Consider the following 5,432-nt stretch of genomic DNA (forward strand, 5'->3'; position numbering starts at 1 on the left):
AAACTTAGGAATAAAATAAATAAGGAATAAATCTCTGTACAATAACATAAACAAGTTAAAATGAAAAAACAAACAATATTTACAAAATTCACAAACCAACCTAAAATAAAAAACATTAAATTGAATAAATAACTACATTTTTTTTATAATATATTCTAATATGTAATATAATCTGATAGTGGCTCACAATATGAGAACACTCCAGTTATTATATTGTCATTGCCAGAAGTTTTAACTCTTCAATATGGACGGTTCTCCTCTTTTTTGGTTCTGTTATACTCTCTACTGTAACAATATTATGATCTATAATGGTCATCATCCTTAATGGACCCTCGTATCGCTGTATCTCCTTACCCCTGTTAGACCCCAACTTTCTGTATACGATCGCCCCGATTTTGATCGCTCCAATCCTATCTGTGAACTTTAAATTCTCCCGAGCCACCCTATGAATTTTTCATTTTCCATTCTTCCCCTGGCCTTTTCCCACAACTTTCTTCGAGCAGCATGGTAGTTGTGTATTTCCTCTCCGTCTGCTGTCGTGTTCTTATAGTCCCGTCAGTGTCCGCGAAGGCCAAAAAGGATCTCAAATAGCGAAAACCCCGTAACTGTATGTACGGAATGATTGTATGCAGCAATCAGTTCCAGTCCATGGTCAGCCTGATATAGTCGAAGATGGTCACTCAACGGGCCTTGAAGCCGCTCTATGCCTCCTCTACTCTTGGGGTGCCCTGGTGTGTTGAGATACCATATTACGTCAAGGTCCTTCATTTCAGTTCGAATCATGGCATTGTCAAATTCTCTTCCTGAATCTGACGAGATGCGCTCCGGAACTCCGTAAAATTGAATCCACATTCGGAGAGATGTAAGCACTGCTACCAAAGACTTTTCCTGCACCTGGTGCGCCATTGCCGCATTACTGAAGAAATCAATTATGGTGATCCATTTAAATCCATGTGAAAGTGTCGACCTGTAGATCGTTGAGCGGTGCATCTACGGTAGGTGTCTCCTCTTGTCTGCCTTTTGGTGGGTGTCTGTCATACTTTGTGCATAGACAAACTTCGCAGTTTCCTACAACTACTTTGATTGTCTTCTTCAACCCCCACTAAAACTACCTTCTCTTTAACGCTTGCAGGGTCTCCGAGAATCCATGGTAATTGGTTTTGCCTCGATGATATGCGACAGTCACCTCTCTCTGGCCTTCGTCCTCCCGAACGGTTTCCACAATCAGCTTGCATCAGGCGAATGTTCTGTCCATTCCTATGTATTCATCACACCATAGCCGCTTGATCTTCTCCCAAAAGGTTTCATTTACCACATACAGGTGACATTTTTTTCCAGGCTTAGAAACATTATTCAAGGTTCTACATATCTGGTCGTTCTTCACGCTGCGACCAAATCGTCGTGATATTGTTCCTTCCATTCTTATTACACTCAACTAATCCAGTGGTTCTTGTCTTCCATATAATCTGCCGCCTCTTGTCGTTAATGATGTCCTCAAATTCCTCCATATCTATTGGCCTTCCTTCCTCTGAGCTCTCGTTAGACGGAGATTCTTCCTTATCGTCTTCCTCTGCCACATTCGGTTCTTCCTCCTGCCCTGGTGTTCACTTCCGCAGGAATTGCCTGGACGGTTCCCCGGCCTCTTCTTCTACTGCATTTACTGTTATTGCTCGAGATAACCAATCAGCTACCACATTTTCTTTTCCAGGTTTATATGAGAATTCCATATTGTACTGTCCCAATAACTCTAACGCGTATTCCTGGCCGAAGACTCCTTCAACTTTCCACCCATTGCAAGGGCCTATTATCAGTGTGTACTTTAAACATTCTTCCGTTCGGATGTGTTCACATGGGGCCTTAAGTGGTCAACAGCCATAATAATTTAAAGATCCCAGCAACCTTCGAACTCACAGGGCACTGCCATCTTCCATATAGCTGCGACTTTATCCGTGTCGGGTTTAATTCCTTCCCTGGAAATCATGTGGCCCCAACGACGATTTCTATCCTGATAATTTGAGCCCAAATTGCCTAATTCTCTGGAGTACGGAGTGTAAATTTTACACATGTTCTTCTTCGTTCCTACTGAACACTAGGAGATGGTCCATATATATCTGACATACAGATTCGTCTATTCCCCTCTAAAACTCGTCCACCAGGCGTTGGAAGGTTATGGGAGCATTTGGTGAGGCCAATCGGCATCCTTGTAAATTCGTAGTGTCCTCTCTCGAATGTGAATGCCGTCTTATGTTGGTCCTTTGGGTGAATTTTGATTTGATGATATCCGGCCTTCTAGTTCAATGTGCAGAATACCGTCGCGCCGCTCAGCCTGTCCCAAATGTCTTCAGATCTGGTGATTGGGTACTTTTCGTCTTTGATATTCTCATTCAGCTTCCTGTAATCTATCACCGCTCTGTACTTTTCAGTAGTTTCCCCTGGCGCGCTCTTCTTTTTAACCGCCCACAATGGACTATTGTATGGGGATGTACTATCAATAATTATTCCCTGGTGTTTTAAACTTTTGAGCTCTTCCCGGATGTGGTGATGTAGCGCATGCGGGTATCTCCTCACTTTCACATATGTAACCTTATCTCCTTTTAGTACGATCTTATGAAATGTCTTTCTGGTTGCCCCAAGCATATCCCCTTCTTCAAAAAAAATATATCTTCTTATTCTCTCCTAAGTCTCTGTCTCCAATCTTCAACTTGATTAATTGCTCCGACCCGTGAGCCCTCGGTTTTTCTTTGTCGATGACATGTGTACATTTTACCCCTCGACCTAATTCTCCATTTTCCCTTGATATTATTAACCTAAGCACCCACCTTCTCTAGCTGCTCACACCCCACAATCACTTTGTATTCCCCTGACATACTACCTACAATGTGTACCGGCAAGTTCTCCCTTATGATTCCCCACCGGTCCACCCCTATCTCCACCTACCCCTCTACGTTACCAAAGGGCCACCCAGGGTGATCAATTTACATTGGCATTTCTGAATCTTGGGTGTCCTATCTCCATCACACAGCTTATGCAAGGCTTCTCGGCACACGATGGTGTTGGAACTAGCAGTATCCACTAGGCACCTCACTCTTGCTATCTCTATAATAGGCAGACCGCCGCTCTTCTCCCTCACGTTATAATTCAGCAGTGTGCGGTTGCCCCTCCGCTGACAACCCCTTCAGATGTCTCGCGAATTTCTCTCTCCAGTCCCTCACCGCCATTCTCCTCAGTTCCCTCGGCTCTAACCTCTTGTTTCCAACCTATCCCCTAACTCGGTTCCGTGGTTCTTCACCTTCTCCAGTCTCTGACCTTCCCGATGTTTATAAGCGATTCTGTTATATCGTGTCAGGAGTTCTGCGGTATACTGCCCACTTGACTGTCTCGGTTTTTTCGTTTCTGTGATCATCATGAATATATCCTCCTATGGGGTCCACCGTCCTCCTTCGAATGCCTTCTTTAATCTTTATTTTATGACTCTCCATGGGTCTCTACATCTGCCTGAATCTGATTTACAATACTTCTTTTTACTCGGCAGACTACCTCTGCTTTCAGTGCTTTTGCATCCTCGCTGTCAAGTAGATCCTCCGACATCTTCGCTTCTATTCCCCCCATTAGGCGATCGCCCCCTTTTAAAAAAGATTTAATGCTCCGGTCTCTCTGGTGAATTTTTCTTGGTCCGACACCGCCTTCCTCAGGTCCTGGGCGGTTGCCGTATAGACCTTAATCCATTCTATTGTCGAGACATGAAATTGCGCTAAAGAGACTTCTGGCAATGGCTGAATCTCCTCCGGAGGTGGGTTGCTTGCTGCTAAAGTTTGGTTGACGGAATCGAGTTAGCCAAGGGGATAGAGTGGAAAAAGGAGGATGGAAACAAAGGTGGATGGAGGCGAGGAACTGGAGAGAGGAAGACGCGAGACATCTGAATGGGATTCGGTGGAGAGGCAACCGCACACTGCTGAATTATAATGTGAGGGAAAAGAGCGGCGATCTGCCTATAATAGAGATAGCAGGAGTGAGGTGCCTGGTGGACACCGGCAGTTTTAACACCACATGTGCCAAGAAGCCCTAGAAAAGCTGTGGAGAGAGGACACACCAGATTCGGGAATGTCAATGTAAATTAATAACCCTGGGTGGCCCTTGTGATGTAGAGGTGGAGGCGGAGATATGGTTGGCATGGTGGGGAATTAGAAGGGAAAACTTGCAGGTACATATGGTAGGAGGTATGCCTGAGGAATACAAAATAATTATGGGATGTGACCTACTAGGGAAAGTGGGAGCTTGGTTTAGGAATAGCAGGAGAAAATGGAAGATTAATTTGATAGGAAAAATCTATAAATATCATTTATCGGAAGAACTCAAGCTCTCGGGTTGGAGCAATCAATCAGGCCGAGGACTGGAAGAAGCCTTAGGAGGGAATATGAAGATATCTTTTTTAAAGAATGGAAGTGATCAAAATCGGGACAATCGTATTCAGAAAGTTGGGGTCTAACAGGGGTAAGGAGATACAGCGATACGAGGGTCCATTCAGGATGATAATCATTAGGGAACACAATATTGATACAGTAGAGAGTATAACAGAACCAAAAAAGAGGAGAACTGTTCGTATTGAACAGTTAAAACTTCCAGCTATGACAACAAGAGTGTCCTCATGTTGCCACAACCAGATTATATTTAAAAAGATGTAGTTATTTATTCCATTTAATGTTTTTTATTTTAGGTTGGTTTGTGAATTTTGTAAATATTGTTTTAGTTTTTTTTTATTTTAACTTGTTTATGTTATTTTACAAAGATTTATTCCTTATTCCTTTTATTCCTAGGTTTAAAGTATGTATACAGTGGTTAATTCTGCAAGCTTATGAGTTGTTTTTTTTTTAAATGATAATTATTTAGGAATTTATTTTATTGTAAATAGTTTTTCTTTGTTTTTTATATTGTTATTATGTTCTGTAGTATTAGTTTACGATTGTATTACAGAAAAATTAGTTATTAATGTAATTCTATTAATTGTTTTTTTTTTAAAGGTCTACTTTGACTTTTTTAAATACTGTTTTTTGTTCATTTTAGCTTATTTATGTATTGTATAAAGAGTTTTTTTAAATTTTATTCTTAGGTTTAAATTATGTATATAGCAATTATTACTGGGAGCTTGTGAGTTTTTACAATTATGTGTACATAGGAATTTATATTTATTGTAAATAATTTTTTTTTAATTGTTTTTGTTTTCTATGTTACTATATTGTATAATATTAGTTTACGAGGACTGTTCATAATCTGGTGGGGGGAGGAGGTTACGGCCTGAGTCAGCTGTTACTTTGATGTCAGCTGATTGAGGGGATCAGCTGATCCAATGTATATAAAGAGATGAACCGAACCCAATAAAGCCAGTATTTTACAGCAGTTCAAGCATGTCAGATCTTATTCCTTCTATATATATG

The 5,432-nt window shown here is 41.3% G+C and overlaps 1 protein-coding gene across 1 annotated transcript in view; it reads right to left on the bottom strand.

Moving 5' to 3' along the window:
* NaCP60E (Na channel protein 60E) overlaps positions 1 to 5,432 on the bottom strand; it is a gene marked incomplete at its 5' end in the record, with an annotated part of 101,600 nt that overhangs the window by 90,102 nt on the left and 6,066 nt on the right.

This window comes from Halyomorpha halys, unplaced genomic scaffold (assembly GCF_000696795.3).
Source record: "Halyomorpha halys isolate HHAL.00 unplaced genomic scaffold, Hhal_1.1 Scaffold1889.1, whole genome shotgun sequence".
Classification (NCBI taxonomy): domain Eukaryota; kingdom Metazoa; phylum Arthropoda; class Insecta; order Hemiptera; family Pentatomidae; genus Halyomorpha; species Halyomorpha halys.